Here is a 24,393-nt window from a genome sequence, read left to right as displayed (position 1 = left end):
CTAGACCTAACCATAACCCTAACTTTCTCCCTAATCCTAGACCTAACCCTAACCCTAGCCCTAACCCTAGCCCTAACCTTAACCATAGTCCCAACCCTAATGCTAACCCTACCATAACAGTAGACCTAGCCCTAACCCTAACCTTACCCCTAACCCTAACGTTAGACCTAGCCCTAACCCTAACGTTAGACCTAGCCCTAACCCTAACCCTAACCCTTAACCCTAATGCTAACCCTAACCCTATCTCTATCCTTAAAAGGAAAATGTCTCAAATATCAGATCTGTGGGTTGTGTCCTAGCCAAAAGGCTACTAAAATTATGTTCCATCGATAATGCGTGAACAGTAGCATAGCATTAATTGACCTTTGCAGGACAATGAGTGGCGAGAATGGAGTTTTCTCCTATTTTTTCAGACCCAAAAGCATAGACCAAGGATGAAGTACAGGTACAGACTACAACCTCGTGTGGACAAAACATTTTTTTGAACGTCGATATGCACATGAAGCTCACAGTCCACTTACTCTATGCGACTGAGTTTCTCTCAGATACACCAGCAATGAATTCTTTGAAGGCTTCCAAATCACTCGGGAATGAATATGATTCTTAGAAGTGGATTTAAGTACACTGAGTCTGCCTGAACTCAGCACTAGATCAATGTGCTAATATCAGTTTCCTTTAAATAAGTGTCGAGTACCATATCACATGCTCTCTTTACGACTTCTGGTCAAGTAGTCCTCTGTGTTATCATTTTGTTGTAAGTTTGAGTGCAATGAGCTACAAAATCACTTTCCTGTCATCAAAGGACTGAAGGAAATCACAGGAGAATGTCAAATATGAAATGCACGATTCTTCTATGAAACACTTTCCTCTAATGCCAGCCATATCCTATCCATAACCCTAGCCCGAGACGTAACCCTAACCCTAACCTTAACCCAAGCCCTAACCACAAACCTAGCCCTAACCCAAGAACAAGTCCTAACCCTAACCATAGACCTAACCCTAACCCTAGCCCTAATCCTAACCCTAACCATTGCCCTAATGCTAGACCTATCCCAAACCCTAAATTTCTCCCTACCCCTACCCCTAACCCTAACCGTAGACCTAACCCTATTCTTAACCTTAACCGTAGTCCTAACCCTAACCCTAATCCTATCCTAACACTAGACCCAGCCCTAATCCTAACCCTGACCCTAATCATAGACCTAACACTAACCTTAATCCTTACCCTACCCCTAAAGTTAGACCCAGCCTTAACCCTAATCATATCCCTAAACCCTAATGCTAACCCTAACCCTAACTTTATCCTTAAAAGTCAAATCTCTCAAATATCAGATATGTGGGTTGTGTCCTTCCAAAAGGCTACTAACATTATTTTCCATTGATAATGAGTGAACAGTCATAGCAGTATGTGACCTTTGCAGGACAATTGGCTACAAGAGTGGAGTTTTCAACCCTCTATTTTGTCCAGCCCAAAAGCGAAGCCCGAGGATGACGTGCAGGGATAGACTACCACCTCATGTGCACAAAACAGTTTTTGAAAAGTAGATATGCACAGGAAGCTCACAGTCCACTTACTCTATGTGACTGAAAGTCTCTCGGACTTATGTCCGAGCAATGAATTGTTTGAAACCTGCCAAATTACACGGGAATGAACATGTTCCTTAGAAGTGGATTTAACTACACTGAATCTGCATGAACTCAGCACTATATCAATTTGCTCATAACAGTAGCATTTGTAATGAGTACCGTGTACTATATCACATACTCTCTTTACGACGTATGGTTAACTCTTCCTCTGTGTTATCATTTTCGGTGTAAGTTGCAATGCAACGAGCTACAAAATCACTTTCCTGTCATCAAAGGACTGAAGGAAAGCACAGGAGAATGTCAACTATGAAATGCAGTATTCTTCTATGAAACACTTTCCTCTAATCCCAGCCTTATCCTAGCCATAACCCTAGCTCAAGACGTAACACTAACCCTAACCCTATTCCTAACCCTAACTGTAGGCCTACCCCTTACCGTAACCATAGCCCTAACCCTAGACCTAACCCTAACCCTAACGCCCTCCCTAAACCCGGCTCTAAACCTAACCGTAACCCTGGCCCTAACCATAGACCTAGTCCTAACCCTAACCCTATCCCTATCCCTAACCCTAACCCTAACCCTAACCCTAACCCTATCCCTAACCCTAATCCTAAGCCTAGCCGTAGCAATAACCCTAACGCTCACCCTAGCCATACTGCTAACCCCAACTCTAACCTTAAGTCTAACCCTAGCCCTAACCTTAACCCTAACCCTAAGCCGAGCCATAACCCAACCTCTAGCCATAACACTAACGAAAACCCTAGCCCTAAACCTAACCCATAAAACTAACCCTAACCCTAGCTCTAACCTGAGGCGGATGTGCCAGATGACACAGATCCCAGCCCGCAGGATCTGCTGTTGTGGCCATAATATACAAATACACACGGACTACAGAAATCATGTGGAGGAAAAGGGACAGCATGGCCACTCTCTCAAGAGGAGAGTGCCTCTGAGCACCTCAGCCACTCCCTCAAGAAGAGAGCATCCCGACCCTTGCCTTGACAGGCTTTTATTGTTTTTTTAGGCCCCTTACATCAAAGATGGTCCTCTTTTACTATGCATAGGTTTGTTTTGGGTGGTTATGTTTTGCAGACAAAGGAGAGGATGTCACTGAATACATCAAAGAAGGATATTTGCAATGTAAAATGAGAAATGGTCAAAATGGCTATGTTCCATAACAGGAAGGTCTAGCTCAGATTTTGGGAAGATAAAGATAGTAAAAATTTGCTGCCTCAGGGTGAGGGAGTTTTAGCAAGAGCAAGTCTCATAGTAGTCTAGGTACAATGCAGGCCTGATTTCCCACTGGAGAACCTATCCATGGACGTGGGTCCTGCCCGCCAACCTCTCTCCCCACTGGCTTTTCCGAGTGGGGGCTGAGCCACATTTCCTGTGCATGGAACACTTCCCTACATCTCCCCCCTTGTTTTTAGTTAGGACCGCTATAGATCCCACAAAGCTTGCTACTTGCTGGTCTCTCACACGACCCTGGAAAAATAATTTGCAAATGCAGCGAAATACACAGAGCATTAATATAATAAGTAAGCAACCAGAGGTTCCAAAGACCCACATTCTGGATTAAGTTCATCAAACAAGTTTTTTGGGTTTAGCCAGCCGAGATTATCATGAGGGTTTGAAAAACCTGTTGCATAATCAAGCATTGAATGTCCTGCAGCTGCTAATGCAATTCTAGCTGCAATTTAAATTGATAGAAAAAGTCCACCTAGGTGATGTTGAATATCACTCCAGCAGTACTGGATGGAATTGCACTTCAGGGTGGGTGATGTACAGCTTGGAGAATCCTGGATCGGAAGAGTCCAATGGAGTGGAGGTGGGTCGCTGCCAGGGAAGCCTTTTCTCATATGGCTTCACCCTCTTTGATGCAGCTCCAAAGGTCCTTCTGGAAAGAAAAAACAAGCATACCCTCTTCCCCAAGTTAATAGTGCAACTGGGCCTTCCCATTTTCCTTCCCCTAATGGGTCTTTGTATAAGACCAAGGGGTGTGGGACTGCCGGCAGTTTTGCCAAAAGTGTTTGTCTATGGGTGATTTTAAATTATCATCACAATTCAAAAAATTGTACGTATTTATTGACAGCATGGTTAAAATCCTGGGGGGTAGTGAGTAACTTCTGTTTGACAAATTATTTGAGGTTGCAAACCTCTGGGGTTAGCACAGAGAGCGGGGTGATGTGCATTCCCGAGTGAGGAGGTCCCTGCCCCAGGAATTAAGTGGGGTGGGGAGGAAGTAAGGCTGAATTCGTCCAACTTGCCCATTTGGACCAAAACATTTAAGAGACTACACACCTTTCCAGGGTTGAGAAAGTCCCCATTCTAGTTATATAAATGTAAAACGTTATAGAAATCCCTTTTTCAAAAACTAAGCACATTGGGGTCTCCCCTTGGAGACGTGCAGTCTGCGCCAGTTTTAAGTTTGCTGCTAGGCTCCCACGGAGGCTGGGTGCTGTGGGGAACTGCAGCCCCCTGGCGCCCGGCAAGTCAGGATCATGCTGGTGCTGGGTGCAGGGAAAGGAGGCAAGGGGACCAATGTCTCCTCCACCCCCACCCGTCCTTGGTAGAAAAACCTGGCCCAGATGCACTGGGAGCGTGCACGCACTGGCGCCACGGCTGTGTTGTGAGCGTGCGCGCACACCCGAGCCCCGGCTGAGCTCACCCAGCAGGGCGGTGTTGCTTGCTGCAGCTGGAGCGAACTGCGGAAAGGGCTTAGCTGGCGCGCATCGGCCCCTTCCTCTTCTTGTCCAAGATTTTCCCGACTATGAGGGCTGCTGCGCCCTGCTTTTCCCCATATTCCAAATGTAAAGATCCCTTATCTGGGAGATATTCAGTAGCCTTAAAAAGCTACTGAATGAGCTGAAAACATCGCTCCTGTTCCTTAGAGAGCCTGTTCCCCATGGTAGAGGACTCATAGAAACTTTTAAAGAAAAACTTCCAGTAAATAAAAGAACCTTTTCTGAAATTCCTCCCGCCGAAAGCACGGCGATTGTAAAACCAGTTTCAGTCTTGCTTTTGATTCTTCCTGCTCCTTTAAATACTACTTCTTGCTAGTGAGGAGAGTGTAGTGGGTTGAAATGTGCTGTTGGTGAAAGACCGTCAGGGAGAGGGGCACCTGACTTTCCTAGTACCCTAACCCTGCTTATGGGTCTTGGGTCCTCACCAGGCCTTTAGAAACCCGAGGATGGGGCTGGAAGCGCTAGGCGACCAGCCTTTATATCACGCTTCCCCGGATGAGCCAGAAGTTAGATTAGGTGATGTTGGAAGTCCCTGTAAGGCCCCTGCACGTCTTGGGAATTGATCCCAGACACCCTGGCAAGGTTCCCACTCGTGTAGGAAAACCTGATTTCTCTGGCCAAGGGGAGGAAGTGCCTTTTGTCTTCGGAGCTTGGGGAATGCCAAAAGCTCTCATACAAAACCTGTGACTAACACTAAATTCTTCTGGAAAGTGATCTTCGGAGTCCGGTCAAGGGGGAAGGTAGAGATGGGGGAGGGAGGTGGGACTGGCTGGCGTGGGGTGGAGGGAAGGGGAGAAAATGCAGGCAATTGTAACTGAATAAAAATAAATTAATTAATTCAAAAAATAAAAACAAAACAAAAAAACCCCAAAACACTCATTTACTATCTGCTTTTCCTGCAGGCAGACAGAGGGAAAAGTCAAAATCGAAAGGACTGCAAAAGGTAGCTTCAAATAATTTACTGAGATGCTTGTAAAATAGCCTTGTAACTTGCAGTTTTAAAGCTGATTAAAGGGAAAATCTTTGCTCTTACTCCCAAGCCTAGACCTATTTGGGGGTTGTGCCGTGGGGATGGGCTTGTGAGTGTTTTTACAGTGTGCCTCTCATTGCATGGACTTTTGCTTGTGGCTGTCAGGAAACCTAGTGTTCTGGCCTGGTCCACATCCAGCTAATACTCTCACAGGAGTCTTTATTGCGGCAAGCGCCCTTGTGGCTCTTAACTGCTTGACCTGTGCCTGCAAGATTGTGGCATATACTTGGGAGAGAGAGCAAGGCTCCTGCTTACAGTTGCAAAGGGGTCACAAGAGAGGTCAACCTAGGAAGAAAACCCTTTTCCTCTGAAATCCAACACACCCTACGACCTAACGGAAAAGCACTTGGTGTCATCGGCCCTTACTTGGGCTTATGCGCGTATTCCAACCAAGTTGGTGTTGTCCACAACGATGGCTCGAAGCCCTGGGTCTCTGTTCGGGCACCAGCTGATGCGGGTACTGGCCTGCAGTGTCTCCAGTGTTATGGCCGAGAATAAGTCTACCAAGACATGATCTGCTTGGGGAGGAAAGGTGGCCTCTCAAACTCTCAAAGGAGAAGGGCCAGGAACCTGCTCCTCAATGGACTTTTATTGGGCTTATCTGCATAGGAATACAGGGCATATACATACAGCTCATCAATCATTGTTAGGCAGTAATGATCAAACAATAGATAACATTCAGAGGACTATGAGGGCTTATTTAGAGTCAGGGTCAGATAGCTAAAGAGCCATAAAACTTTGGGGAGACAAACTCATTTCATGCTTGGACCCTTAAATTGAGGGTATTAGCAAAACAGGTTTCACAGGATTTTATGCATTCTTCCTCAGGCCTGATTGCCCCAGGGAACCCGCCCTTTCCAGCACAGGGCTGCACCCACCTCTGGCATTGTTTCAGGTTTAAGTCAGGTAGGGGAAGTAAGGCAGCCAAGAGATTAGGAGACCTCTTGCAGACAGAAGGCTATGTCTCGACTTGACTCAGGCTATGTCAAAGCCCAGGGGTGAGGGTCCATCACCCCCTTTTCTATAGCCCCCCAAGTCCTTCCCTGAGGGACCCCTCATGACCATGCCTGTCTTAGGTTGTCCCTCCCTTGAGGAATCTCACCCATCATTGGCTAACTGGTCATGCACTGGGGTCCAGGCAGGGTGAAGTAAAGTGGGCAGAGGTGGTGCTCCTGCCAAGGAGTTAAGGTTTGTCTCCTTAGTGGCTTAGAGTCCCAAGGTCTCTCACTGTCTAAGCGAAACACGTTGGAACTGTAAGTTTAAATACACCCACCTGCAAGACATGGAAAGTGTCCTCAAGAAAAATACAATCCGGCCCACAATGTGATGTCAAAATTCGAGCCTCCAGAACTGTACTTAATAAAAAAAAAAAAAAGCTGTTTATACCCATCAACATGGCACTACATTTTGACAGCACAAGCAAACAAATATTACTTATCAACAGATAATTTAGATGTTTTGGGCAGAACTGCTGACATGGCATTTCAAGGGAACAAAGTCCTGGTCTAGTGGCATTTTTAGATTGTGACCCTATGAAAAATGATCTCTCTTGTGGGAATTCATAAAAATAAGTGAGGTTGCACCTTCTGAACTTGGGGGTCTAGGTTTGTTATGTGACAAGTGGCACAAAAACTGCTGGGAAAGCTTAATCACATCTGCCATTTTGTGTATAAATGATGTTGTTAACTGTGATAGTGGGTAAGTGTCTGAGAAGGTCTGAAGGAACATTGGAGCTGACAGCTACACAAACACCTTTCCTTAGGAGAGCTCCACAAAAAGTGTAGCCAACTGCAAGATTGCTGTGAATTTAATGACATACCGTTTTCTCAAATATTCCAACAAATATGTGAGGACTGACTTCCTACACTTTTATTTAGCAGCTGGTGGTGTAGAGAATGGAGGCTCAGATTCTGTTGGGAGTGGGACAGAGTGATGCATAGTATGAGACTCTGGGAGGGTCCCATGGATTTCACACACTAGAGTTTGTTATATGGGCTTGCCCTTGTCTATATAGATCTTCTGTGCCCACTCTACCTCTGACAGGTTTTGACTATTGTTGTTTCAGTGTATGCCCCATGTGTAAGGCTACAGAGACTTTGTACCTAATGGCTTGTCCATGAGTTTCTGTGTGGAGCTTTGTAAATAGGTTGTCTGGTATTCAGTCAGGCAACATAGGGGACTGCCTGGGCATCGCTGTAGAGTAGAACACCATCAGAATTTTAAAAAATTTATTCTGATCATGTACAGAGGAAACACTACATATACCTTAAACCTTAAAACAAACCACATGACACCTCAGTAGCTCACGATTATAAGAACATAGAGTAGCTTGTTCTCTAGCACTCCCTTCTTATTCTGTAAGCCATGACCTGAAAGACCCAGCAGGGTTCCAATACCTAACAAACTACTTCTGACCAGGAAAGCTACCCTCTTCTCCTGACATTTTCCCCACAACACAACACAACACAACAATTTGTCAATGGCTGAATTGCTACCCACATGGGATCACAGTAATAGCTGAAGTTACCTGAGAATACTCAGAGCTGAATGAACAGAGTTGTTAGAGAGAAAGCCAGATTCACTCTTCATCTTGAGTGAATTTTGGGTGAAGTAAAATTCTCCCCCTCCCACTCCTCTGCTGATAACTGTCTATGTAATCTCCATTTCTGGGGTTCTGTTCCTGTTCTAGTTGTTTGATTAGTTTGCTTTTGTTTTTGTTTTAGCTGTGGTGGTTAATAACTGTGAGTTCGCTGTCATTTTACTGTTCATATTTTTTATCTTCTTTTTCTTAGATAAATCCCTTTAACATTTCATATAATAAGGGTTTGGTGATGATGAACTCTTTGAACTTGACCTTATCTGAGAAGCACTTTATCTGCCCTTCCATTCTAAATGAAAGCTTTGCTGGATAGAGCAATCTTGGATGTGGGTCTTTGCCTTTCATAACTTAGAATACTTCTTTCCAGCCTCTTGTTGCCTGTAAGGTCTCTTTTGAGAAATCAGCTGACAGTCTTATGGGAACTCCCTTGTAGGTAACTGTGTCCTTTTCTCTTGCTGCTTCTAAGATTCTCTCCTTCTGTTTAAATCTTGGGTAATGTAATTACGATGTGCCTTAGTGTGTTCCTCCTTGGGTCCAGCTTCTTTGGGACTCTCTGAGCTTCCTGGTCTTCCTGGAAGTCTATTTCCTTTGCCAGATTGGGAAAGTTCTCCTTCATTATTTGTTCAAATAAGTTTTCAATTCCTTTCTGTTGTTCTTCTCCTTCTGGCACCCCTATAATTTGGATGTTTGGATGTTTAAAGATGTCCTGGAGGTTCCTAAGCCACTCCTCATTTTTTTGAATTCTTTGTTTTTCATTCTTTTCTGGTTGGATATTTCTTCCTTCCTTCTGGTCCACACCGTTGATTTGAGTTCCTGCTTCCCACACCACCCCCCATCACTATTGGTTCCCTGTACATTTTCCTTTATTTCACTTAGCATAGCCTTCATTTTTCATCTAATTTGTGACCAAATCCAACCAGTTCTGTGAGCTTCCTCACAGAACACTGTGATTACCAGTGTTTTGAACTGTGCATCTGATAGGCTGCCTATCTCTTCATTGCTTAGTTGTATTTTTTCTGGAGCTTTGATCTTTCGTTTGGGCCTCTTTTTTTTTTTTTTTTTTTTGGTCTTGGTGCACTTGTTATGTAAAGGGGTGGGGCCTTAGGTATTCCCCAGGGTGGGGCAACCCACCGCGCTGTGCTGTGACGCTATATGTGGGGGACGGATCTGAGAGGGAGCAATGGTGCTTGCTCCTCCCTCTGCCAGATTTCAGTCACTTCCCTCTGCTGCCCACAATCAAATTGGGTCTTTCTGGTGCTGCTTCCCAGTGTGTAGGTTTGTGTACATTCTAGGACCCTGTGGGTCTCTCCAATGAACTCTCCTGTGAGGCTGGGAGTTTCTCCTGCTGCAACCTCAACCTGCCCAGGTGTTTTTAATCAGTGGTTTAAGGCTTAATTTCCCCGAGCTGGAGCCCTGGGTGCATGGCCTGTTGCCAGCTCCGCCAGCTGCTGCCTTGCCAGCCAGTTGCAGTCTTGTCAGCCCCACTCCACCGCCTCACTGTGTCCACCAGCCACTGTCTTGCCCACCCCAGACCTCCAGCCACTGCCTTGACACCAGTCCTCTCCGCCTGGCTGCCCATCTCCACCCCTCCTACCAGTCTGGATGAATGTGTCTTTTTAACTCCTTGGTTGTTGGACTTTCATACAGTTCAATTTTCTGTCAGCTCTGGTTGTTTTTAAATTCTTGTTGTCCTTCTTTTGGTTGTGCAAGGAGGCACAGTGTGTCTACATCTTGGCCAGAAGCTCAGTAAAGTAAATTTGATAAGGACCTGTCACCAGAATGTGGGTGTCTTAACTATCAGATTCCTTCTGTTTTGTTCTCTCAATGAGGAAGTGAACTAACTTTTTAAAAGTTGCATTACCTGGGTGCTGTTTTCTAATTAGACTTTCCTGAAAGCTTGTCAAGGCTCTTGAATGTTCATCCATGACATCTCCATTAATATAAAAATGCATCAAGTGCAGCTTTTCCTGCATATTCCTGGGAATGCAACAAATGTCCCAGGTTTCAGAAGGAAGAGCTGAGTTCAAACACTTGTTTTCTGAACACATTAGTGCCATTGTGTTTCTTTGGAGCCTCCAGTGACCCAAGTGGCTCACTGGGGATGAGGACAGGGACTACTTTCTAATGACGTTGTCATAGGTGTATGACATACAACCTAAAACACTGTGTGCTGGTGTTACATGTGTTTGGTGGAAAACCTCAGACATGGCAAAATTACCCCCCCCCAAAAGTAAAATGTAGTTGGAAATATTAATTAAATCTGGCCTGAGATTCATCAATATGAGTTTGGGAAAATCATACTACTCTGGACAACATTTTTTGGTACTCATATTTATGGGGTTAACATTAAGAAAACATCTAAATGTTATTATTTCTGCCATATAACTTTCTGTGGACTCCTGTTATACTTTGAATCAGACCTTGTGCTCATATTGGCCTATGTGGTGAGCAGCCTCCACAATAGTTTCTTATGGGTGCTATCTGCCAATATGAACATCTTTGTGTCAACCCTAAGTGGTTTTGAACAGCACCACAATAAAGTCAAAGTGATGAGAAGTCACATACATATTCCAAGGAAAAATGTAATCCTGGTCAGGTGGCTCAGTTGGTTGCAGCATCATCCCATTCACAGAAATATTGCTGTTTTAGTCCCAAGACAGCACACCTAACTAGGTTGTGGGTTCAATCTCTGATAAGGGAGGATATACAAAAAGCAAGTGATCAATGTTACTCTCTCACATCACTGTTTTCTCTCTGTCTATTTCTCTCTTCCTCCCTCTCTGATAAATACATAAAATATATTTTTGTGTGAAAATTTTTAAATGTATTTTTTAAAATGCCACTTTTCACTCATTTACTTCTTTGAATATTATATTTCTCTACCTTTGTTTTAACCTTACTCTTTCCTTTTCTGACTCTCTCTCTTTTACATATATTTTAGGGGACTGAGGTACTATAGGCATGTATTGGTTGTGGACAAAGGCTACCAAATATCCTACCATGCAAAAGGCATCACCCAAAACACAACTGACTTGTCCTAACATGTCAATGGTTAACACATGACAAGAGCCCCAACAATGATGCACATGAAGTACTTACTGTGTGTTAGTTTTCATATTCTTTATATATGGTGTGTGGTTGGAAGCACTGAAGGCTGTTTATGTGGCCTCTCTGTTGTATCAGATATGTCTTCTTCATGACTTAGATGGTAAAAAGTCTGAGGTGCTAAATTTTGTCATGTTAATTCCAGTCAATATTGCATGAGGAAGATATGAAGTTCAGAAAAACAGAAATGTTTGGAGCAGGGTTTGGAGACCAGTAACCTGAGAGAAAGTGGCTGTCTCAGTTGTAAAGCTGCAAAATCATCTGAGGAGGTGTCACCTGAGCAAGGTCAGTCATCAGCCACAATGAAAGTCTGCAGACACAGATGTTCTTACACACTCCTGTTCTCAGGTTCTGAGCTGTTGAAGGAAAAGGAGCTGGGTGAAAGATAATTATAGTGAGAGGGCCAGCACTGAAAATGAGGAGCAAAACTGGCATAAATTAAAAAAGGAGACTTAACCATGCCTGACATCAATTGGAAAGCAGGGAATATAGGCAGGAGGAGTTGGTCAGAAGGCAAAGAGAGTTGGGTGGTTAGAATTATCTGTGAGGGAGGGATTGGTGAGGTGCTGACTTCATTGGGAAGGCAGAGAAAGGTGGGTAAGAGAGAAGCAGGGCTAATATCAGTTGAAAATATTGAAGAGGTGGGCAGAGCTAGTATCCATTTAAATTTGTTTTTGTATATGATGCAAGAATGTAGACAAGTTTTATTGCATAAATAAATTTTGTTTTTCCAAGACCAGGTTTTGAAAAGTCTGTCAACTCTTCAGTGTATAGATTTACCTTGTCTCTCATAGATTAGTTGTTCATGTAAGAGGGTTTAATTCTGGGCTCTCTATACTCTTTCATTGATTTAGGCATCTGATTTGTGAAAACACCTTTGTGTTTTGATTATTATACTTTTATAGTATAGTTTGAGGAAAGGAGTGTGATATCTCTGACATTGTTTTTTTTCTTCTCTAAATATATTTGGCTACTTAAGATATTTGTGGTTCCATATAAATTTTAAGGTTTAATTTTTCTTCTGAGAAGTAGTTTGATAAGGTCTGAATGGAACTAATAACTTTGGGAAGTATTGTAATTATAACATTTTACTCTTACCATTAAATAGGAATGATTTACCCTTCCATTTTTTGTGTGTTCTTTTCACATTTTCTCTTAAATATCCTTTAATTTTGAGAGTACAGTTCCTTCATATCTTAGTTTATACCAATTCATAAGCATTTATTTCTTTTCCAGGGAATTGTAAATGAGATTACTTTCTTTACTTCTTTCATTGTTTATTAGTACTATGAATGTGACAGGTTTCTGTACATTCAGTTGCATTTTGTTTCTTAATGAATTGTTTTATTAATTTATTAATTTTGTTGAATTCTTTAGAAATTCTATATAGAGTATCATGTCATCTGCATATGCTGACAGTTTTCTTTTTTATTTAGATGAATTTTATTTACTTTTCTTTTTTTGAATGCTATGTCTAAATATTCCATTATTATTTTTAATAATAGTAATGCCAGTAGACACTCTTGACATGTTTTTGATCTTAAAATTTTTAAACTATATCATAATTGAGTATTATGTTAGCTGTGAATTTGTCATACATAGCTTTTATCAAGCTGAGATCTTTCTATCAGCATTATTTTGTAGTATTTTTATTAGTATTGCATATTTAGTTCTTCAAAGGCTTTTCTTGTATCTCTCTAATAATCATATGATTCTTGTTTTTGGTTTTTGATGTAATGAATCGCATTGATTGTTTGCTGGATGTTGAACCATTCTTGCATCATTGGTAAAATCCAAACTTGATCAGGTTGTATAGTCATTTAAAAAATTTTATTAAATTTGGTTTGTTTTGTTGAGAATTTCGGCCTGAACATTTATGAAGAATATAAGCCTGTAAGTCTCTCTTTGTCTCTTTATCTCTCTGCAGTGAATTTTTAGTATTGGAATCAGAGTAATGCTGGCCTTGTAAATTAAATTTGAAAGTGGGAAAATGCAGACAATTGTAACTGAATAAAAATAAATAAATAAATTTAAAAAACGTGCAAAAAATAAATTTGAAAGTGTACTTCTTCAATTTATTAATTATTTTAAAATAAGTGTTAGAATTCCCCTGTAAATCTATCTGGTCCTGGGCTTTTGTTCCTTGGGTATTGTGATTACTGCTTCAAATTTGTTCCTGGTAATTCTTTTCTTAAGCTTATGTAATTCTTACTGGTTTAGCCTTCAAAGGGTGAAATTTCTAAAAATTTCCCATTTTGTGAACTGGAGAGCATTATGCTAAGTGAAATAAGCCAAGCGGTGAGGGACAAATACCATATGATCTCACCTTTAACTGGAACATAATCAATAGAAGAAAAAAACAAACAAAATATAACCAGAGACATTGAAGTTAAGAACAATCTAATAATAGCCAGGGGGGAGTGGGGTGAGGACAGTGGGAAGAGGGGATTACAGGAACTACTATAAAGGACACATGGACAAAATCAAGGGGGAGGGTGGAGGTGGGGGAGGGAGGTGGGTTCAGCTGGGGTGGGGTGGAGGGATGGGGAGAAAAGGCATACAACTATAATTGAATAACAATAAAAATTAAAAAAATAATTTCCCATTTTGTTAAATTGTCAAATTATTTGTATGTAATTGTAATTGTTGATGGTATTTCTCAATAATTCTTTGTGCTTTTGTGTTGTCAGTGGTAGTTTGTCCATTTTTCTCAGTTTATCTATTTATGTTTTCTCTATTTACTGCTTGATGGGTCTTACTAGAGACTTTTCAAATTCATTTATCATTTCAAATAAGGAGCAATAAGTTTTATTAGGCTTTCCTATTATTTTTCTACTTTATTTATTATGGCAGTGATCTTTGTTTTGTATTACTTCAATTTACTTTTTGTTTTATTACTTTGTTTTTAATGTATTTAGAAATAAATTTAAATGATTTATTGAATTTTTTCTACTCTTTAGTTAGAATTGTATAGTTATAATGTTTCTTGTTATAACATCTTTTGCTAAATCCAGGTTTCCTAAGACTTTGTTTGAATTTTTATATCTTTCAATATAGGTGTTGTTTTTCTGTTTTCATTTTTGATTTTTTGGGGGTGTTTGGTAGCCTGTTTTGTAATCTCCATATATTTGTTGGGTTTTCTTCCCCTATATTTGATTTCTAGAATCTTTCTATTGTGGTCAGAAAATATGGTGCCTATAACTTTAAATAGTTAAAATTTGAGGATTCTGTTTTCTCCTAGTACAAGAACTATCTTGGAAAGTTTTGCATGTAACTAGAGAAAAATTTGTATCCCACTGTTTTAAATGCAATGCTCTACAAATATCTATCAATCAAGTAAATGTGGTCTAATATTGCAGTTGAGTCAATTTTTATTTTGTTTATTAAAACAGAGTGTTTTAAAATAAGATTATTGTTCATAATTTTTGAGGACTGCTTGGTGTGGTTTCAGAGATTGCAGACATGGGACAGCAGACTCTAAAAGGGACTACTAGTAAGTCTCCCTGGAAAACCAGGTAACACAGGTGGCAGACATGACCAAACTCTAACACTGAGGGTTCCCATGGGAATCAGGCCTGACAAATACAATGTATTCTTTGAAGCTTGCTCTGCTTTTCTTTGTATTACTCTGTTGTTATAAATCAGACGTTTAAGTTCAAGGAATAAGGAGTAAGCTCCTTATCTCATGAAACACATCTTAAAGACCCTCTGGTGTCAGCGTGACTAACAAACCCAGACCTATGACAGATCTCTGTGTTCCTTCAATTGTGATCTATAGATAGTTCCTGTTTTTGAATGACTATAGCTTTTTGACATTGATTGATGAGCTATGCATGTATGCTGTATACACCTACACATACCATTCCCAATAAAAGCCATTTGGGAGAAGGGCTCTGGGTATTCCCCACTAGAGGGAGTCACCACCTCCTTTCCCTCTGGAACAACAAGATTGCATCTGGGATGACTTATTTCACATCTGCAGTAGCTGGGAGGAGCTCTGCAGGATGGAGTTCTTCCCACATGTAATCCTGTTATACCACACATAATTTTTAAAAGGACCCTTTGAAATAAATGATTATTCATCTCAGCATTACAGATAGGAAAGTAAAAGGCATTATATCCATTTTAAAGTCACAAAAGTTATTTGTGTCATTTCCAGTTTTTTAATGTGGAACAATCTATTTCCCCAGCCATCCCTTGAAGGGTACAGAAAGGACATTTAAAAAGATTCAGGAGAAAGTAGAAAAGAGAAGGGGCTCTCACTGGTGTCTGTATAACTGACTCTGTGGGTCTGAACTACATAAAGTCTAGCTCCATGTTCTCTGTAGGCACAGGATAAAGATGGTATAGTTAATGGTGAAAATGCATGAGCAAAACACCATCAGTTAAAGAAAATAAAACAAAGTGGCAACAGTTTTAGAAAGTCTCTTCAATAAGTGGTCTTCAAAAATCAGAAAATAATATATGCCAAAAATAAATCTGGGCAACTCCATAAGAACATTAACAAGAAAAAAATTAAGCTAATGTCAGGCCTGCCTCCTCTCCCAGAATTTCAACTGATTGAAATTCCATGCACCTTACTTTTATTTCTGATTCATTCTAGCCCTGTCCAATTTCCATTTCTTCAAACTGACAGCAGCACCATACCTCTCCCTGCCTTCCAACTGATACTATTCTTGCCCACCTGCCTTTGCCTTCAAACTGACACCAAGTCCACACAACTTTTTCAGGAGTTCAACTACTCCAGCCCTGCATACTTCTCCCTGTCTTCCAACTGAATCCAGTCTCACCCATGTCTCCCTACCTTCCAACTTCTGACAGTCCCTCCTGTGTATGCTTAACTTCTGACTAACAAGAGCCCTGTTCATTTGATCCTTACCATCCCTGTTTCTATAAATTTTTCACTCACCTCCTTTTCTTCAAAAGCACAGAACCTGATGCAGAAGTATTTTTTTTTTTGAAGAAGTCCCATTTATTTATTCTTTCCTTTATGAGCCTTGCTGTAGGGGACATATCAGTGAAAATATTGCTGCATGGAATATCTGAGATTTTCCTGCTTATGTTCTCCTCTAGGACTTTTATGGTGTTGTGACTTAGTTGAGTCTTTTATCCATATGGAGTTTCTTTTTGTATATGGCATAATTTGGTGTTTGAGTTTCATTTTTTTGCATGTAGCATTGCAGATCTCCCAACACCATTTCTTGAATAGGCTATTTTGACTACATTTTAAGTTCTGCCTCTTTAGTCAAATATTAATTCACTGCAAAAGCTTGAGTTTATTTCTGGGCTCCCTATTCTGTTCCATTGATCTATGTGTCTGTTCTTATGCCAGTACCAGACTGTTTTGATCACAGTGGCCTTGCAATATAGTTTGACATCAGGTATTGTGATCCCTCCTACTTTGTTCTTATTTCTCAAAATTGCTGACAGTATTTGGGGTCATTTATGGTTCTATATAGTTTTTTGAAATGTTTCTACTATATCTGTGAAATATGTCACTGGTATTTTAATAAGCATTGCGTTGAATCCATAAGCTGCTTTGGGTAGTATGGGCATTTTGGTAATGTTAAAATAACATGCTTCTAAACACTTAGTATACCAAAGAGGAAAACAAATAGAAAACTAATTCTACTTTGAGACTCCCAGAAATTGCAAAACAATCTAATAAAATCTAGAATGATGAAAAAACAGTTAAAGGAGAAAACAGTATAGCTATGTAGGGCTACCAAGAGATCAGGAAAATAACCCAAAAATCTACTAAATTTATCCCCGAAGAAACCAGAGAAATAAAAACACACAAACAAATAAGTAAGAGAAAATCTATAACAAAGATCTGAGTATAAATATGTCAAATAAAAATATAAGATAAAGACTAATAAAGTGAAGCCTGATTCATTGAAAAATAAATAGAATGGGCATGCCAATAATATGACTCATGAAATAGGGAACAAAAATGAATAGAATTGAAAATGAAAATGAAAATCTCAACTGATGCCACAAGTTTAAATAATCTTTAAAAATGTTATGAACCATTGCATACCAACACATTGGACAATCTAGATAAAATGGATTTTGCAGAAAAACACACAGCTCCCCAAGGCTCAACTCGAAAGAAAAAGATAATCCCTATAGATCAAATCCTAGCAATGAAATTGAAGCAGTAATAAAAATTCCCAACAAAACACAAACTCCCAGGACCACATGACTTACAGGTGAAGTCTATCAAATATTTAAATAATAATTAGTACATTTTCTCTTCAAACTATTTTAAAAACCATAAAATAACACTTCCAAATTCATATTCTGAGGCCTGTATTAACCTGATAAGAAAACCAAACACAGACAAAACAAAGGAAGGGCTTATAGGCCAATATGCCTAACAAACACAGGTGCCACAATTATTAAGAGAATAATAGCAAACTGAATTCATCAGTATGTTCAAAGAATTATACATTATAATCATGTAGGAATTACACCAAAACTACATTTCTGCATCAACATCTTTTAAACATTAAAATGACTTATCAAATCAACAAAATCAAGAATTATAGTCATGTTATCATCAAAATGTTGCAGAAAAAGCATTTGGCAATATTTAATGTCTATTTATGATTAAAAAACACACAAAGATGAATATACTTTTTTGGAAGATGGCGGTGAGATAGTTGGGAGCAGAGTCCACTTCTCCTTGGCACCAGTGAAACACCTAGCTGATCTGAGGAACAGAGCGAACAGCCAATGGTATTCCAGCATATATGAAGATCTGAGACCAAAGATAGAGGACGTTGAAAGATCTGACGGTAAGAAGAGTACTTAAGGACAATAAGGTCCCTGGGACCAGCACGGGGACCATGGCGGCTGAAGCCCCTGGCCTGGGCGCAGGGTCTGCTGCAGGATTCATGGGAGAGAGCCAGGCTGGGCTGTGTGAGGGGCCAGGTGCTTGTTTGGACCTGGGGGGCTTGAATAGGAAGAATTGCTCAAAAAGAAAAAGAGAAAATAGAGGCACTCAGCAGCTAGTTAGAGAACTCTCCACAGCAGCCGTGGCCTCTGGCACCCCTCCCCCTCAACCCCTGGACTGTGAACCAGGGATAAGTAGCCCCAGCACTCACCTGAAGCCCAGCTGGCGCAAACCCAGACCAGCGGACTGGGCGCCCACAACTGAAACTCTGAGAGAGCGGGTGCCCTGATAAGCGGCCCGGCTGCCTGGGAGCCAGACCAAAGTGCCCCAGTGGGCACATACCCCAATCAGTGGCCTGGGGCCCACACCTGAAACCCCGGGTGGGCACTTGCTCTGATAAGCGGCCCGGCTGCCTGGGTGCACAGACACAAAGCGCCTGGGTGGGCACCCACACCTGAAACCCCGGCTAGGAGCCCACACCTGAAACCTCCAGTGGGTGGGCAACCAACCAGATCAGTGGCTGGCTGCCCCTGTGCACAGACACAAAGCAGTGAATCTGTAGCTCAACCAAGGCCCAAAGCCGGGATGGACCATGTAACCTGATCAACGCCCTGGATACCTGCAGGCGACCACACCTAAAAGCACCAGTTCTGAACAACTCCTACCTAGCCCCTGTGCACAGAGCCCTGCAGGGCCTACTGGCTCTCTAGGAGGAAGGCAGAACGTCCAGCAGAGGGGAGCTGCAGGGCTAGGGGAGACTGCATTCCCCGGAAAGACACAACCCAGTAGGGGGCTGAACTACCCCATAGCAGCACTGAGAGCCGCTAGCATCTAAGAAAGCAAAGAGCAAGAAGGGGGAGTGTGAGTTGCCCCTAATTGGTGCAACTCAAGGACAGCACAACTGGTGAACTAAAGCCCTAGTGGGGAGCAGAAGGACCCTGAGGAACAGGACTGCAGGCTGAACAACAGTGAAGAGTGTGGCTCAGGAAGGGAGAAAAGTGAAACCAATCCTTCCAGCCACCCCCTCCCGTTCCACAGACAGGAAGACGAGCAGAACTAACCTGACGGATTTAAAGCCAGCAGAAGATATTTTTTTTCCTCCCCTCCTTTCCCCCTAAATTCATTCTTCCTTTCTGTCCTTCTTTCTTTTTTTATTCTTTCTTCCCGCCTTCTTCTATTTACTTTTTGTTTTAATTTTTGTTAAAATCCCTTCTCCTTATCTTTCATCCAATCTTTTTTATTCCTTCTTCCTTCCATCCTTCCCTTTTCTATTCCCTTTATCCCTTCTTCTTTTTTTCCCCCCTTCATTCTCTTTTTCCCACAGGTGAGACAATAAAACCTGGAACTCTGAAAACACCAGAGTTAGACCATGTTAGACCCATAAACATCAGCTCAAGACCAGTGAGCACAGGAGATTAAGGAGACAGCACCACTGAATCCCATTGGCATTCTACCATAGAAGTTCATAACATAAACCCAGGGAATCAGAACAGATCAATTTAAGAAGCAGAGGATAACAGGAAGAGTCTCACAAAGAATGGGAAGACAAAGAAGCAATCCCAAATGAAAGGAAAGGAGGAAGCCTCAGAAAGAATGCTAACTGAAACAGAGACAAGTCAACTATCAGACACTGAGTACAAAGCAATGGTTATCAGGAAGCTCACTGAGCTCACTGAGCTCACAGAGAACTACCAGAAACTACAGGGAAACTACAATGAACTCACTGCAAACTATATCAACATGAAAAAAGAAATAGAAACTATCAACAAGAGCCAAGAGGAAATGAAGAATACAATTTTGGAACTGAAGAACACAGTAGAAGGAATGAAAATCAGACTTGATGAAGCAGAGGATCAGATCAGTGAGCTGGAGGACAAAGTAGAAAAAAACACCCAGAAAGAGCAAGAAAAGGAAAAGAGGCTCAGAAAGAATGAAGAGAGGTTAAGGGAAACGCAGGACAACATGAAATGTAATAATATCTGTATAATAGGGATACCAGAAGCAGAAGAAGAAGAGCAAGGGATACAAAACCTGTTTGAAAAAGTAATGGTGGAAAATTTCCCTAATCTGATGAGAGAAAAAGTCACACAACTCCAGGACACACAGGGAGTCCCAAGCAAGAGGAACCCAAAGAACCCACTGCAAGACACATCATAAAGTTAAAATGGCAAAATTCAAAGACAAAGAGAGGATCTTAAAGGCAGCAAGGGAGAAACAGGAAGTAACATACAAGGGAGCCCAAATAAGGTTAGCAACTGACTTCTCAATGGAAACACTCCAAGCCAGAAGAGAATGGCAAAAAATATTCCAAGTACTGAGAACCAGAGGCCTGCAACCAAGACTACTTTACCCAGCAAAGCTCTCAATCAAGATAGAAGGCCTAATAAAGAGTTTCCCAGACAAAATAAGTCTAAAAGAATATACTTCCACCAAACCGGCTCTGCAAGAGATGCTAAAGGGACTGCTTTAAAGAAAGGAAGGAAAAGAGAAAGACAGAGGAAAACAGGAAAAAATGGCGATGAATAACTACCTATGGATAATAACCTTAAACGTAAATGGATTAAATGCTCCAATCAAAAGACATAGAACAGCTGAATGGATAAGAAAACATGACCCACACATATGCTGCCTACAAGAGACCCATCTCAGGACAAAAGACTTACACAGACTGAAAGTGAAGGGCTGGAAACAAATTTTCCAAGCAAACGGACAGGAAAAAAAACAGGGGTAGCAATACTCATATCAGACAAAATAGACTTCCAAAGAAGGGCCATAAAGAGAGACCCAGAAGGTCACTTCATAATACTCAAAGGAAGAATCCACCAAGAAGACATAAACATTGTAAATATATATGCTCCCAACATAGGAGCAGGCAAATACATAAAGAAAATCTTGGAGGACTTCAAGAAAGATATTGACAGCAACACAACTATAGTAGGGGACTTTAACACCCCACTGTCAAAAATGGACAGGTCTTCCAAACAAAATATCAACAAGGATATTGTGTCACTTAACAATACCCTAGAGGAAATGGACTTAACTGATATATATATAGAGAGCTTTTCATCCCAAAGAAGCAAAATACACATTCTTTTCAAGTGTCCATGGAACTTTCTCAAAGATAGACCACATGATAGGACACAAAGCAAACCTCAACAAATTCAAGAAAATTGAAATCATATCAAGCATTTTCTCTGACCACAAGGGACTGAAACTAGAAACCATCCCCAAAGGAAAAAACCCAAAACACTCAAAATCATGAAGACTGAATAGCATGGTATTATACAATGAATAGGTCAAGAACAAGATTAGGGAACAAATCAAAAACTTTCTGGAAACAAATGAAAATGAACTCACAACAACCCAAAACCTATGGGACACAGCAAAGGCAGTCCTGAGAGGGAAGTTCATAGCAATACAGGCCTACCTTAAAAAGATGGAAACATTTCAAACAAACAACCTAACCTTACACCTACAAGAAGTGGAGGAACAACAACAAAGGCAGCCCAAAGCAAGTAGAAGGAAGGAAATAACCAAGATCAGAGCAGAGTTAAATGACATAGAGACTAAATGCACAACTCTAAGGATCAATGAATCCAGGAGCTGGTTCTTTGAAAAGACAAACAAAATCGACAAGCCTTTAAGTGGGCTCATCAAGAAAAAAAGAGAGAGGATCCAAATAAACACAATTAGAAATGAAAGAGAAGAGATTACAACGGATACCACAGAAATACAAAGGATTGTAAGAAATGACTATGAAGAACTGTATGCCAAGACATTTGAAAACCTAGGTGAAATGGACACATTTCTAGAAAAATATAATCTTCCAAAACTGAATGAAGAAGAAGCAGAAAGCCTGAATAGACTGATAACAGCAGACGAAACTGAAGCAGTCATCAAAAAACTCCCAACACACAAAAGCCCTGGACCATATGGTTTCACAGGAGAATTCTACAAAGCATTTAAGGAAGAGCTAACCCTTATCCTTCATGGACTATTTGAAAAAATCCAAACTGAAGGAAGACTCCCAAACTCTTTTTATGAAGCCATCATCATCCTAATCCCAAAACCAGATAAAGACACAATGAAGAAAGAAAACTTCAGGCCAATATCGCTGATGAACATACATGCTAAGACTCTCAAGAAAATATTGCAAACCGCATCCAGCAATACATTAAAAATATCAAACACCATGACCAAGTGGGATTCATCCCAGGGATGCAAGGATGGTACAATATTGGCAAATCAATAAACATAATGTACCACACAAACAACAGCAAAGACAAAAATCACATGATCATATTAATAGATGTGGAAAAAACATTTGATAAGATACAGCACCCATTTCTGATAAAAACCCTCAGCAAAGTGGGAGTAGTGGGAGCATTCCTCAAAATAATAAAGGCCATATATGAGAGACCTACAGCCAACATCATACTCAATGGACAAAAACTTAGAGCTTTCCCACTAAGTTCAGGAACAAGACAAGGATGCCCTCTCTCACCACTCCTATTCAACATAGGATTGGAAGTCCTAGCACAGCAATCAGAGAAGAAAGAGAAATAAAAGGTATCCAAATTGGAAAGGAGGAAATGAAACTGTCACTGTCTGCAGATGACATGATAGTGTACATGGAAAACCCTATAGACTCCACCAAAAAACTACTCGACCTAATAAATGAATTGGGCAAAACAGCTGGATACAAAGTCAATACTGAGAAATCAAAGGCATAAAATGGAGCAAAAACAGTCTCTTCAACAAATGGTGTTGGGAGATCTGGACAGCTACATGCAAAAAAGTGAAGCTTGATCACCAACTTACACCGTACACCAAAATGAACTCAAGATGGATAAAATACTTAAATATAAATCGTAACACCATAAAAGTCCTCGAGGAAAACATTGGCAGGAAAATCTCAGACATTCCACACAGCAGCATCCTTACAGACACATCCCCTAAAGCAAGGGACATAAAGGAAAGAATAAACAAATGGGACCTCATCAAAATAAAAAGCTTCTGCGTGGCTAAAGAAAACAACATTAAAATGAAAAGAGAACCAACAGTATGGGAAAACATATTTTCCAATGATACCTGAGACAAGGGCCTGATCCCCAAAATATATAAAGAACTCACACGACTGCACTCCAGGAAGACAAACAACCCAATGAAAAACTTGGCAAAGGACTTGAAGAGACACTTCTCCAAGGAAGACATACAGAGGGCCCAGAGAGGTATGAAAAGGTGCTCAGCGTCTCTAGCCGTCAGAGAGATGCAAGTTAAAACCACAATGATTTACCATCTCACGCCGGTTAGAGTGGCCAACATAAACAAATTCACAAACAAATGTTGGAGAGGATGCGGAAAAAAGGGAACCCTAGTGTACTGTTGGTGGGAATGCAGATTGATGTGACCACTGTGGAAAACAGTATGGAATTTCCTCAGAAAACAAAAATGGAACTGCCCTTTGACCCAGCAATTCCGCTGATGGGATTATACCCTAAGAACCCTGAAACACCAATGCAAAGGAACCTGTGCACCCCAATGTTCATAGCAGCACAATTTACAATAGCCAAGTACTGGAAGCAACCTAAGTGCCCATCATCAAATGAGTGGATCCAAAAACTATGGTATATTTACACAATGGAATTCTACGCAGCAGAGAGAAAGAAGGAGCTTATACCCTTTGCAACAGCATGGATGGAACTGGAGAGCATTATGTTAAACGAAATAAGCCAAATGGTGAGGGACAAATACCGTATGATCTCACCTTTAACTGTAACATAATCAATAGAAGAAAAAACAAACAAAATATAACCAGAGACATTGAAGTTAAGAACAATCTAATAATAGCCAGGGGGGAGTGGGGTGAGGACAGTGGGTAGAGGGTATTACAGGAACTACTATAAAGGACACATGGACAAAATCAAGGTGGAGGGTGGAGGTGGGGGAGGGAGTGGGTTCAGCTGGGGTGGGGTGGAGGGATGGGGAGAAAAGGCACACAACTGGAATTGAATAACAATACAAAATTAAAATTAAAAATAAAGAAATGGTTTCAATATGTTTTCCACACCTGTGTTAAGAAATGGGGAATAAAAATCTGTTTAAGGCATGAAAGCATCCCTGGAAGAGTGTTCCAGGGTTTTGAACTTTCAGCTTTCATTAAATTTGTCTGAGTTGAAGGTTTCCAGTATAGCGTAGATTGAGTATGATGTAGACTTATGTTAGAGTACTAGGACTCAAGACCTGTTTTTGCTACTTGCCAGTTCTTTGACTTAAAAAAAGATAATAAACCTACCTGACCCTCAGTTTTCCTCATTTGGCTGTGGGAGATTTTGGATGGAGTGGACCACTGGTTTTCTTCCCGGCAGTTTCCCCTGGAGACACAGGGGATATGTGCTTTACTTCCCAGGAGAGAACAGCATCATTTTCA

The 24,393-nt window shown here is 41.0% G+C and overlaps 1 long non-coding RNA gene across 2 annotated transcripts in view; it reads right to left on the bottom strand.

Moving 5' to 3' along the window:
• Nucleotides 1-2,501: 2,501 nt before the first annotated feature.
• The window catches only part of LOC123478898 (uncharacterized), an 80,046-nt gene continuing 58,154 nt past the window's right edge, over nucleotides 2,502-24,393 (bottom strand). Inside the window, exons 2-5 of one of the 2 annotated variants that reach the window (XR_008425621.1) lie at nucleotides 24,259-24,337; nucleotides 11,060-11,421; nucleotides 6,635-6,716; nucleotides 2,502-3,484 (exon numbers count right to left, since the gene is read on the bottom strand). This is a non-coding gene — a long non-coding RNA (uncharacterized lncRNA). Of the gene's footprint in view, nucleotides 3,485-3,911; nucleotides 5,963-6,634; nucleotides 6,717-11,059; nucleotides 11,422-24,258; nucleotides 24,338-24,393 lie in introns of those variants that run through there. The other variant, XR_008425620.1, reaches the window with a different exon arrangement.

Source organism: Desmodus rotundus, chromosome 11 (genome assembly GCF_022682495.2).
Source record: "Desmodus rotundus isolate HL8 chromosome 11, HLdesRot8A.1, whole genome shotgun sequence".
Classification (NCBI taxonomy): domain Eukaryota; kingdom Metazoa; phylum Chordata; class Mammalia; order Chiroptera; family Phyllostomidae; genus Desmodus; species Desmodus rotundus.
This window is presented reverse-complemented; position numbering and strand designations above follow the sequence as displayed.